Below are 13,518 nucleotides of genomic sequence, written 5' to 3'. Positions count from 1 at the left end.
TCACCGGGCACTCCACAGACCGTCCCTGCCTGCCTTCGCGTGCGGATCCATCCTTGTGGACTCATTCGGCACCACCGCGACCTACGCCGCCGTTCGCTCCCAGCGAACCGCTGCCCCGCGTTATTTACCGTCCGCCTGTCGTCGCGTTCTCCCGCCCCGGCTCGTTAAACACCGCCGCACAAAGCCGTTCGCTAAGAGAGAGAGAAAGGTAGAGAGACGGACGGACCGGTTAACTGAAACGAGTGACATAAATATCGCTATGTTTGCTTTTTTGCTTACTCCCTCGGCATCTTGTCGGCTCTCTTAATTTGTTATTCAAATCCGTCCGGCCAGACGTCGCGGCCGGCGCATGTGTGCCGCTATGAGCTATTGGGCATGCGCACACGCTTCCAGAGAAGGTCGCCGCCGCAGTGACTGTCCCAACGTACGCGGCGGCGCCGTTAATAATGAAATACTCTGCCGTGCTGACCAGCAGTTAGTAACTGGCGTCATTATTTCCATATCGGTGGGCCGAGCAAATACACGGCCACAAACAGTTAGGCGGCCCTTCCCGTATTACTCACCGCACGAAGGGTGCGCTGCTTAGGCTCGTCGGGCAGACACTGGCTCTCATTTCGTGTTCAGAAAAAATGTGTTCCATATTCCATTCACTCAATCACCTTCTCTACGAGAACTGGAACGTACAAATTATTCACCTTCATACACCTACCGAACAATAGTTTACTGTTTCAACGAGGAAAAATCTGCAGGCGGTTATGGCCGAAACATCTGGTCTTTGAAATAACCGATTTTCGGTTCTTTTATTCCTATTATTTCCTGCAATAAACGTAGAAATCGAACGAAGACTGAAAAATTTTAACTCTCTCAATTTAAAGAGACGTAGAATCAAAATATTAAATCATGTAGTCCAATAAAAGAAAACTTATTCCGTACAGCATTCACTGCTTTTCTCGAAAAATGATAAGTGGTTGACTTTTACAAAATTTCACGAGTGTTCTCCTACTGATTCTCACATTTTGAAACTGTTCTCTAAAATCTTGTTGTCATCGAGGATCATACCACTATTTGGCATTATGACTAGTCAGTGCTATAGGGTCTACATCTACATCTACATTGATATTCCGCAAGCCACCCAACGGTGTGTGGCGGTGGGAACTTTACATGTCACTGTCATTACCTCCCTTTCTTGTTCCAGTCGTGTATGGTTTGCGGGAAGAACGACTGCCGGAAAGCCTCCGTGCTCGCTCGAGTCTCTCTAATTTTACATTCGTGATCTCCTCGGGAGGTATAAGTAGCGGGAAGCAATATATTCTATACCTCATCCAGAAACGCACCCTCTCGAAACCTGGTCAGCAAGCTACACCGCGATGCAGAGCGCCTCTCTTGCAGAGTCTGCCTCTCTTGCAGAGTCTGCCACTTGAGTTTCCTAAACATCTCCGAAATGCTATCACGCTTACCAAATAACCCTGTAACGAAACGCGGCGCTCTTCTTTGGATCTTCTCTATCTCCTCTGTCAACCCTACCTGGTACGGATTCCACACTGATGAGCAATACTCAAGTATACGTCGAATGAGTGTTTTGTAAGCCACCTCTCTTGTTGATAGACTACATTTTCTAAGGATTCTCCCAGTGAATCTCCAACTGGCACCCGCCTTACCAACAATTAATTTTATATGATGGCTCTGAGCTATATGCGACTTAACTTCTGAGGTCATCAGTCGCCTAGAACTTAGAACTAATTAAACCTAACTAACCTAAGGACATCATACACATCCATGCCCGAGGCAGGATTCGAACCTGCGACCGTAGCGGTCGCTCGGCTCCGGACTGTAGCGCCTAGAACCGCACGGCCACTCCGGCCGGCAGTTTTATATGATCATTGCACTTCAAATCGTTAAAACTATCAATCAAATCGTGAAAACTAAGGCTGAAAAACTCCGTTTTTCGTATTCATTTGTTCGTTTTCAAGGGCTAAAAGCAGATAAAGGCTTGGATAAAGCTACACTGTGTAGCCGTGTGTAAACTACGAATGAACTTCTTGAGGGTATTTTTGTTCTGTCGATGCAACTACAAAATGCGTGATTTTTTTCACCAGACGCGTTTCGCTTTATGGAGGTAAATCATCATCAGTGGTCTTTAATCAAGTTATTTACATTTTGATTTGCTTTTAGATCGAAAAACAGTTCGATAAGAATAAGTTGATCTGTACTTACGGTTATTGTCGGTTGATTTCTCGCTTACATCAGGAAATGCCGTCTGCTAGCACATAGTTGTGTTTATGCGTTAGAGACTGATAATTTTGGTCTACTTTTTAGTGACGAATGAACTGTTCAGTTTAAAGTTTTCTCCTTATATTACATCGAAAATTTGTTGTATCTCCTCTCGTTTCTAATCTTTTAAAGGAAATGAAGCACTGTACTTCTCTGATAGCGCACTTCGTACAATACATTCAGAGGAGGAATGGTGCCATTCTGTAATACAACCCATGTCCTACGACGACAATGAGAAACTACCATGTAGATCAGACTGCGCAAGTCTTGCACACCACATGTACCCGCGTACCATCTGATAGGCCACACCACATTGTAACAGGTTTATTACTGTCTCAGCAATGCAGTACCAATTCTTATGCCATGTGTTTGTTGCTCGTTTCTATCGGCATTCTTATTAAAATAGCACTGGTCGCTTTTCCCCATTTTCTATAATAACACAAATTTCAAAGTAGCGCAAACTTTGTGAATAAAGTTACTCGATCTTTAAAAAAGTTTATTTGAAAACGAATATTTTAGCACTGTTGCTATCGCTAATTGATACATTATTTTTTACCCGGTTATTAGTAAAGAAACAAAAACACCTGTTATAACCAAGAAAAAACAAACACCGAAAATTATCGGTTATTCAAAATTAAAATACTGGTATCGGTTTTAACCTGTCGTTTTTTGCCATCCATAATGCCGAGATCATTGTGAACCTCAAAATTAAAGGAGTATAAGTCCCATTTACACAATTTCAACCTGAGAAGTTTTTGTAATATCTACACACTGCCCCGTTTCTGAAGTGTTGTCACAGCTTATCACCTGCAGGCAGTTTTAATTGTCACTATTAGATAATGTCCGTAGCTCGTGGTCCCGTGGTTAGCGTTTCTGCCTCATCACAGGGTCCCGGGTTCGATTTCTGGCCGGTTTGGGGATTTTCTCTGCCCGGGGACTCTACCGATCAAGGTGGAGCAGAGGTGAAGACACTGGACTGGCATTCGAGAGGACAAAGGTTCACATCACCGATCGGCCATCGGGACTTCGGTTGTCTGTAGTTTTCTTAAATTGCTGAAAGCAAATATCTGTATGGATCCTTGAGAAGGTCGAGGCCGATACCTTTCGCTATCCTTCCCCAGTCCCGAACTTGTACTGCCCTCTAATGATCATGTCCACGGGGCTTTAAAACCTAATCTTCTTCAGCTTATTCTATTCGCTGACAATCGACGGGAAGAATTAGGTCCCTATAACCATCTGTATACGACTAACTTCCTCTAGTTCTGAGGAAATTGTCATAAAGCGAATTTCATGATGAGGCACGAAACGTAAAAATTTATAAATAGTATAAAATTTTGTAATGATAGTTTGCAGAAGAAAGCTAGTTTGAATGTATTTTTAATCATACGATATATTTTTAAGTAATTTTTTTCTGACTCATTTTTAACATCAATATTTGAGCACAGACGGTGTTGCGTGGCGATTAAGGTTACTCGAAGGGTGCATTGTTCAGATCCCTCCCTGGTCATCCTGATTTACGTTTTCTGTACTTTGTGTTAAATGCTTAACGCAAAAGGCTCAATTGTTCGTTTTGGAAAGAGGTAGCGTATTTCCTTTCCTGTCCTCGTCATATCGTCCTTTGTGCTCCATTTCTAATTATCTTCTCATGGATGGGTTATTAAATTCTAATTTTACTTTTCGGTCGCTGGTAGTTCAGTTTTCGGCCTTTCAATCCATATGGTACGAACTGAAGCAAATATTCCTCGCATTTGGTTAACAATTTTCAAAAGCCGCTTAAATGCCAGCCTCGTGATCTTTCACTGCCTCTACAGCAAATTACTCACGTGGCTACATGGTAAGTCGTCCACGGATGTCTCAAAATCTTCATAGGTAGTCAACCACTCTTCTTCTTCTGATCTAGTTGTGATCACAAACTGCTCTCAGGTGGAATCGAACGAAATTATTTCAATAGGCTGAAGAACACTCATGCGGAACCAACAGGTTTGCATAGGTGTGGTTCAAATGGTTCAAATGGCTCTGATCACTATGGGACTTAACACCTGAGGTCATCAGCCCCCAAGAACTTAGAACTAAAACCTAACTAACCTAAGGACATCACACACATCCGAGGCAGGATGCGAACCTGTGCGGTTCCAGACTGAAGCGCCTAGAACCGACGGCCACACCGGCCGGCCGCATAGGTGTGAAGAGGGACAACTATCAACTGTGAAAGTGCAGTATAACCTAACAATATTTGATATTTTGGCATGTGTGAGATTATGTAAGATTCCGTGTAGAAATGCGGATTTGGGAAGAAAGTACATGTTCAACAATATCGTTACATCAGTTAATATTAAACACAGCAGCTATTTGGTAAACAGCCTAGAAATATTTTCATTTACTGATTCTTTACTCGCAAATTAATATAATTTATTCCTATTCGTATATTCACCGAACATGTATCTCTTCACACTAACCTTAGGGGAAGAAACTCGTGACATTCAGTGGCTCGGAATGATATACTGAAACAAACTGCTAAGCAATGTATTACTCACTTTTTTCATTCTGTTTATAGGAATCAAAATGCGAAGAACTTACGCAACAGTAGTAGATTCTTAATCATATCCTTCGCGTTGCTTGTAATAGCCTCCGCAAACTAATTAGAGATACTAATAGCAATCAATAGCAATGTGTGTCACGGCTCGATAATGTTAAGTACCACATGTCACGGAAAAAAATTACTTATTTGCCTTCATTCAGCTTGTGAAGCAGCACATAATGATTAGTCAAACAACTGTAGTCAAGCGATATCCTGTGGAACGATTTATGAGCCACCGACGTGTGAATATGCCTATACCTATTAACTTCCAAGAACTACGACGCCAGGGAAAAAACTAAGTGTCTCCGTCTCACATTTTCTTATCTAGAGAAGTTTGTGATACTGTACTCTACATGTCGCAGTTTGTAAAAGTAGTATCCTTCGAGGCAACAGGTCAAGTTTTATTCAAGAACGTGGGAAGGACAGCGCTTTAAAGAGACCGACGCATTTACTCCCACTTGGGTGGGGCGAATATGACTCAGTAAAGCTACAGGTGGCTACGTATAAGCTGGCAGTGGAGTGAGGTGGCTACTGGGACGCGAGAGAGACCGTGAGACCAGACTGACGCTACCTGCTGGGGAGAGGATGGCGACGTCAGTGCCAAGTAGCCAATACTCACTGATAATTACTAAGCTAAAGCCAATAACTGTAAAACACTTAGGTGCCAGGGTAACTCTGTTAATTAACAGTACTAAAGTCACACCGGTATGGAAATGTTACGATTCGAGTGTTAAGAAGTCGGCGCTTGTTACCAGAAACGATCATTTCCTAACGAGCACGAAGATGTGCGAATTGTCATTCAAAGTTTGTAGTCAGACGGTGCTAGGACACGATAAGACAGTCATTACCATGAGATGATCTTGTCAGCACGGTCGAGTAAGGACAAGCCTCGTACGACAGCAAAGTGTAAGGCCATTAGCAACGCTAATTGCGTAGACTTGTACTGAGTTGTACGTCAAAGTTGGGTCTCGTAGTATGCTTTTAGTGCCATTAGCATTGCTTTGATTTTGTGTGTCTAATGCTGCCATTAGGCTTTGATGCACGCATAGCATACAGTACTGAACGAACGCGATGTTCTAAAACCACTCCACGTTATTTGCACTTTAGTTTACCCGCGTGCTTAGTAAAAGACGTTTTTGTTGTTTTTATGAGTGGGCAGGCTGCAAAAAACAGCTCAGCGGAAGCCGACCGGTACGTCAAGCACAAAAACGCAGAAAAAATCATATAAACTGAACGAAAAGACGGACAGCGAACACTCGAGTTCTACATACTTTCAAGAAACTTTGTCTTATGGCAACCCGCTCATTGTATCTCTTGTTTCAAGTTCTCATTTCCTGTACATTCAAACATAAACTTGATAGAAAAGTGTAACTTTTTTCATTTTAATTTACATAATTTCTCGTAATAATAAGAAAATTATGTTGAGAGCTGTTCTGTTTTTCCAGTGTGTCATATCCATAAAATATGACTGTAAACGATGTCTTTTGTCGCGTAGAGGGCTATTTTTGATATGTCCTTCTTACGCTTGTGACGATATGTGTAAAACAAAAACACGCATTCTCGAGGACTTTCATCAGGGCACACCAGTGAAAGTATTTCATACAACAGGCAAGTATTGCATAACTCTGAGGTTGTCTTTCATTAACGCCCTTTTTTTCTTTTTCTTTTTTTACATTTGTGTAACTACATAACATTTCCCGGGTGCAAATGCTCTACCAGAGACGGCAAGCCTCATTTGAATGTTTAAAATCATGACAAAGAAGCTTCCGTTCCAAGGTACGCATTGCAAATAAAAAGCTGAAAACCGAAACACAGTTGACGGGCGTTTGTTCATAAATTATTGCGAATGATTAGATTTCTCTCTTTGCTAATGGCACAGCCGACCTAAGTAGTAAAGTTTACTGAATGCAGAAAAGTTGCTGTCCTGGTAGCAGGAATTTATTCAGGAGAGCGGGTGCATCCTGAGAAATTAGGTCTGTGTACTGCTGTGGACATTACCCAGTTACCAAATTGTCATTGAGACTCACTTTTATTGACTGGCCGACGGTTGGAACACCCAAGCAAACAAGTCAGGACACAAGAACCAGGTGTCCTAACATATGATCAACCAAAACTGAAGACGCTTATCTTCAAAATCAATCAAACGAAATCATTCTCACAAACATTAAGTGGTAGCGGTTTGGTTGTGGTAGAATTCAAAACCTAACTACACTCACAGGCTATCAGTAACCTGATCCAAAAAGGGTTAGCGATGTAAAACCAGCCCCTCTGCTCGTGTGGTCGTGGCTCACTCCTACAAGCGCTCGAGTAGTTTGCCGTCTGACTGCTAGAGGGCAGCAATTTCCAGGAGTGTGTCTTGGGAGCGGTGGAGGGGGGATACTGGCTACCTGCTGGTTGCCCGGACTCGGCAGCTGGCGGGGGAGCACGCAACCGACAGCCTCAGGTATAGTCAGTCGTCTCGTGGCCGAGTGCGCGAACGGACGTTCAGATCCGCTGCCGGGAGGTGCGCCGGTGAAGTTGCTGGACCACGCGCGTGAACTGTGCAAGTGTGAACTAACAGCAGTGAGTGAGTGCATCGGAGTACAGCAGTTTCCTGTTACAATGACCGTCTCCATGCAGAGAAACGTATGTGAATATTTTTCTGTAGAATAATATTTCCTTCCGCGCCGACACTGTCAACAACAAATTATACCGAGTATGTTATGTGACGCAGGGTTCTTTTTAATGTATCACTGATCAAAGTTTCTTCCAGTTACATTCCCGTAAGACGCGGGAAGAATGGTGATTTTTGTTTGTCTCTGTACAAGTTATCAGTACTGTAACTTTATCTTTCCGGGCACTAATAGATGAAAGAAATTTGTAGCTTTAGTGCTGAAAGCCGATCCTTCACATTTTCTACAAAGACATTCGTGAGACAGACAGCGTCGTTCTTAGGTGTTGGCCAGTTACCATCTACGGGCGTTTCTGTTACAATCCCTGTCAATCGAACAAGCGCCGCCCTTCTTTTGCATACTTTCGGTTTTCTCTTATTACTATTCTATAAACGATCATCTCTTAGCAGGTAAACTATATTTCTCCCGAGCGGTTCTAGGCGCTTCACTCCGGAACCGCGCGACTGCTACGGTCGCATGGATGTTAAGTCCCATAGTGCTCAGAGCCATTTTCTTTTCATTTATCCCACAACCAAACGGTAGATCATAGCTTACCATCTGCTTTACCTGCAACTAGAATTATGTGGGCATTCCACTTTGTACTTCTGCACATTGTCACGAAGTAATGGTGGGTATCGATAGGAGATCTGAAGTTGGTTACTCATTTCTCGATAACCAGAACACTTTTGGCACCGTTCCTTACAAGCGGTTTCTAATCGAACAGCGTGCCTATGGAAAACTGTCTCACTTACGAGATTTCCTGTCAGAAAGGTCACAGTTCGCTTAACTGGCGGGAAGTCATCGAGTGAAACCGAAATGATATCTAGGACTCCCGAGGAAATTACTGTAGGCCCTTTGTTACTCTTAATCTATATAAACGATTTAAGAGACAATCTGAATAGTCCTCAGATAGCTTGCAGATGATGCTGTCGTTTGCCGACTAGTAAGGCCGTCATGAGGTCAACTCGAACAGCATGGTGCGAAATGAGGCTATGGACACCACACAATAAAACGTGTACTGTCCTCAAAAAGAAAAATTAAATTTCGGTTACACGGACAGTTGTAATCGTTGTCGTTTCAACTAAATACCTAGGGACCACAATTACTAACAACTTAATTTCTAACCATCACATAGAAAATGTGGAGAAGGCGAAACAAAGGCTGGGTTTTATAGATAGAACAGCTGGACGATTTACCAAATCTACCATAGAGACTGCCTCGACTACTCTTGTCCGTCCTCTACTGGAGTACTGCTGCGCGATGTCGGATTCTACCTGATAGTACTGACGGTGAACATCGAAAAAGTTCAAAGAAGGGCAGCCCGTTCTGCATTTTCTCGAAATAGGAGAGAGAGTGTGACGAGTATGATAAGCGAACTGTAGTGGCAAATGTCAAAGCAAAGACATTTTTCGTTGCAGCTAGATCGTTTCACGAAATTTCAATAACCATCTTTATCCTCTGAATATCAAAATATTTTTTTATTCTCACCTATATGTAGAGAAATGGCCATTGTAATAAAATAAGAGAAATTAATGCTACAGTTGTAAACATCACTGTTTCTCAGCAACCGTATACAATTTTCAAACATAGGAATTATACAGCCAAGTGATTGCAAATAGCTGTGTGGTACTTTCGACACGTACTAAGGGCGTCTTCATCAGAATGAAACTTTGAGAAACCGTAAAATTAAATTGTGAGAAAGCAATGGTCAGAATTCAGAGCAGCTATGCTCAAGCCATCCTGATAATGGCACCCTTGGTAGGTGTCGAAACCTAGGTCAATTGTACCAAACAGGTATTTACAACTATTTGGCTGTATAATCCCAATGTTTGAGAAATTAAGGTCACACGAAAAAATTTAGGTTTCATTTTTTCCCACTCACTACTCCAGAATGTAACAGTTGAGAAAGAGTCTGAAAATGCTTCTATGAAAATTTCACCACACTTAAGTGTGAATTGCAGAGTAATCATGTAGTGTAGATCTTTACGTCAAGCTATGTGCGTGAGACGACGGACTCCGGATCGAGTGTAGCAGGCAGACTAATCTGTAGCGTAGTCTGAGGTCTAGACCACAGTAGAAGGTGACAGTTCGGTCATTCGATGCGTGTGGCAGCCAGAGATCTACCGCATATTTAACACACTTTTCGTTATAAATAACTGACACAACAACAACAAAAGTTCGGATATGCTGCATTGCATGTGACAGAAGAATTTTCGGGGAGCATTCTGGCGCATATTATGTAGTACGTATATCGTACACCAACCATGAAAAATGCAAAGGAGGCTCACTACGTAGCTGTTTCCCTGATAAAGTTATAGTTCTGATTTCTTAATCATTTGGCCGAAGACTACTACTTTTTTCCATTTCTTCTACATGAAGAGGTAGTTACCACTCTTTGCATTCGTATGCTGCTTTGTCAGCATCTAACTGAATTTTACTACAATTTTTCTTGAGTAAAACTCTCCCGTAGATAGCCATACCATCATCTAAAAGTCTGATATTGCAACTAATACGGTCGATTAACTCATCATTGTATAGTATCAATAATAATTCATTACTCGTCTGCAACGTAATTTACATCCAGGATAATTTACTGCATTTTGTATGTCAATATATTTTCAATATAATCGCAAACTTGGTTCTATAAGCCGCACGAACGTATTTTATTCAGTAGACGTAGCTGTGAGTACGAATAAAAACCTTTCTGTATCCATCTGGTTAGATGTTTTCAGGGCAGATTTAATACCGTTTGAAGAGCGCGAGTTGCGACTCGAACGATCATCAACGATTTTCAAGAGTCCATGCATGTTTCTATAGGGCAAGTAGTTTCGATACGAACAGATCACAATTCTTCCGGATCATAATGTCTTAATCGTCTTCGCAATTGCCTTTTTTTATTTAGAGTATTTTTATTGTAATTTAAAAGTTTAAAATACGCCCTTTCTGCCGTGCCAAGCACATTAGTACAGATTATTTTGTACTCAGGGCACCAGCAGCTTAGATTACACATTGTTACGGTAAAGAAATTTCTAAAAGTTCTCCAAAATCTAAAAAAATCTTTTAAATTTTTTTGAACACGAATGAAAATTCTTCAAGGCCTCATTAGCTGTAGAAATGTTCTTTTATTAGGCAACACAGTCCACTTCACAGCATTACAGGCGCATCTTCAGCTGGTACTCTATAGTGAATACAAAAAGTGTTTTTTATAAAATACTCGGGCCGCGTTCAATTCCTAGTAGTACCTCTCAGTGACCTCTTCTACTGTGCGACTGTCACAATAGCCCACGATAATGGATACAGTACAAGAGGGACTCTCAATAGCCTAATGCAAGATGATCACTTTTATACTTTCATAGTTCTTTTACCACTGTCTTAGCACTTTTATTGGAAAATTTCCAAAAAGTTTTTTCTTCTCAGTTCTTCCTGGTTTATAAGTTGTTCGCTAGCTGCCCCTTTTTTTCCTATTTATGCTCAGCTACTGTCGGATAAAAGAATTCTGTCGGCTCATGTTCGTCTGAAGGTGATCGACATGAACTTTGTTTTATCCACCCGACAGACATCTTGTATGTACTAAGTGCACTCCTTTTTTTGTGTGGACTGCTTTAATTAGGCAACTTTTTAGATCTTGATTCTGTTACAACACAACTTCGGTGTGCCCGCATCTCGTGGTCGTGCGGTAGCGTTCTCGCTTCCCACGCCCGGGTTCCCGGGTTCGATTCCCGGCGGGGTCAGGGATTTTCTCTGCCTCGTGATGGCTGGGTGTTGTGTGCTGTCCTTAGGTTAGTTAGGTTTAAGTAGTTCTAAGTTCTAGGGGACTGATGACCATAGATGTTAAGTCCCATAGTGCTTAGAGCCATTTGAACCATTTTGAACAACTTCGGTGAGTGATATCTTTCGCTGCGAGGTGCTCATTATCACTGTTATTGCTCAATATGTTTTAATTTGCAGTGATTTGCTGTCCTGTTTCAGAAATTTTTGTGCTGTCTTCAGTGGGTTATTTTATTTCCTTTCTTTCATGAAGCCATTGAATTTTTATGTTGGTAGCTGCGGATTTTTTACACAATCTACAGCTTTCCATGGCTTTGATGTTGTGGTGTTCGTCTCCTTTATTTGTGCTGTGGTAACACGCTGATTTCTACCACTTTTGTCTAATTTCTCATCCAGTTTCCTTACGAGGTACGGAAATAAGAACTGTAACACCACAAGTAATTATATTAGCCTTTTAAGAGGTAACGCAATTAATTGGTTTACAATATAAACGATGGGATACTGTACATTCTCTCTAGGTTTATGAAGCGAAAGCTTGTACGTAAAAACTTATTTCTTCTTCTCGCTATTGTACACTATATATAAACAGCATTTTATAAAAACATCTTTTGTATACAATACAAATTATTATCTGAAGATGCACCTACAGCTAATGTGGTCCTGAAGAATTTTCATTAATTTTCAAAAAATATTGTAAAGGAGTTTTAAGATTATTACGGAGTCTTATGGAAAGTTTCGTTACAGTAACAATTTTGTTTATTTCCTGAATGAATGTCGCCTGATAGTTGTTTGAGGCACGACAGCGTAACTAAGATAGAAACTGTTATATTTTTACCCGTATTACGTTAGTGGTGTGTGTTGTGCGTGTGTGTGTGTGTGTGTGTGTGTGTGTGTGTGTGTGTGTGTGTGTACGTGTCTGTTCACACGGTGATGTGGACACAGCTTAAGTCATTTTGAAAAATCGGTGATTACCGAATATTTGCCGACTACATGAAATGAAACTAACAGTACTATATACTTACCACGGTGGGCACAACTCAGATATGCTGAAGCACATACAGGTAGATCTTCGAAAAATCCGCATTTATGGTCAAAAGAGAATGAAGATTTTGTTAGTCACAATTAATTTAACAATACTGGAGACTTTTAGAAACTGGCTTAAATTTGAATGCTCTTCTGTGTTATAAAATAACATTTGTTGCTGCCAGCCATGTTTTTCCGCTATTTATTTTCTGCACAACGCGTTTCGTGAAGTAATTCCCATTATGAAGTGCGTTTTTCGAGTGTTAAACATTTTAGAAGTAATGTTTGCGATCTGTGGATTGCTGCATTGTTCTGGTGCCTTTGGCGTAATATAGAGTCTTGTAAAATACAGTAAAGGTCTCAGATTAATGTAGCTGCACACACACTGCAAACTTCTCGCCTAAAAATGCAATACACGAAAAACGCAGTTGGTAATGTATATTACTTTCCGAAACGCGTCATGCCAAAAATAAATATGTGCAAATCGTGACAGTCAGCAGAAAATGTTATTTTGTAACAAACAAAACCGTTGTTTTTACAGTCGTATGCATTCACCAGCCACTTCTAAGGGATGCAGTAAACAATAATATAAGTTCAAAAATGGTCCAAATGGCTCTTAGCACTATGGGACTTAACATCTGAGGTCATCAGTCACCTAGAACTTAGAAATACTTAAACCTAATTAACCTAAGGACATCACACACATTCATGCCCGAGGCAGGATTCGAACCTGCGATCGTAGCAGTCGCGCGGTGTCGGACTGAAGCGCTTAGAACCGCTCGGCCACAACGGCCGGCAATACTGAAATGCAATACGACTGCAAAGTAATAGTTTTGTAATGTGTCGGTATTCAAAGTCTTAATATGTTTAAGCTAGATGCTCTCATTCTCAGATATAGCCTGAATATAGTCTGGGTAATTTGCGCGCCGAATTACGATACATTACATGATTTTCAACGTTAAAACTTGTCTGTTAAACCTTTTAGATTATACACGAGATCTGTTAAAAAAATTGCAGAACTTTGTCCACAAAATTTTTCTACGCTTACCTGTTACTTATTGTGCTTGGTCTCCGAAATACTCTCCTCCACGATTGATACACTAATCCCAAAGCCGTTTTCACTTCCGGGAGTAGTCCTGCGACGCCTCTTCCTCTTGCTAGATCTCGAGGAGCGCCGTCTGTGAATTTTCTTTGACTTCGCCTGTCGTTGTAAATCTTGGTTCTTTC

At 41.3% G+C, this 13,518-nt stretch overlaps 1 protein-coding gene across 1 annotated transcript in view; it reads left to right on the top strand.

Annotated features, from left to right (window-relative positions):
- The first annotated feature begins 7,312 nt into the window (after positions 1-7,312).
- Positions 7,313-13,518, top strand: part of LOC126203183 (netrin receptor UNC5C) — a 339,422-nt gene continuing 333,216 nt past the window's right edge. Inside the window, exon 1 of the mRNA XM_049937425.1 lies at positions 7,313-7,474. The gene's annotated coding sequence lies outside the window, so the exon portion shown is untranslated. The remainder of the gene's footprint in view (positions 7,475-13,518) is intronic.

The sequence above is a fragment of the Schistocerca nitens genome, chromosome 9, assembly GCF_023898315.1.
Source record: "Schistocerca nitens isolate TAMUIC-IGC-003100 chromosome 9, iqSchNite1.1, whole genome shotgun sequence".
Classification (NCBI taxonomy): domain Eukaryota; kingdom Metazoa; phylum Arthropoda; class Insecta; order Orthoptera; family Acrididae; genus Schistocerca; species Schistocerca nitens.
Note: the sequence above shows the minus strand (reverse complement) of the source record. Positions and strands in the feature narration are given on the sequence as shown.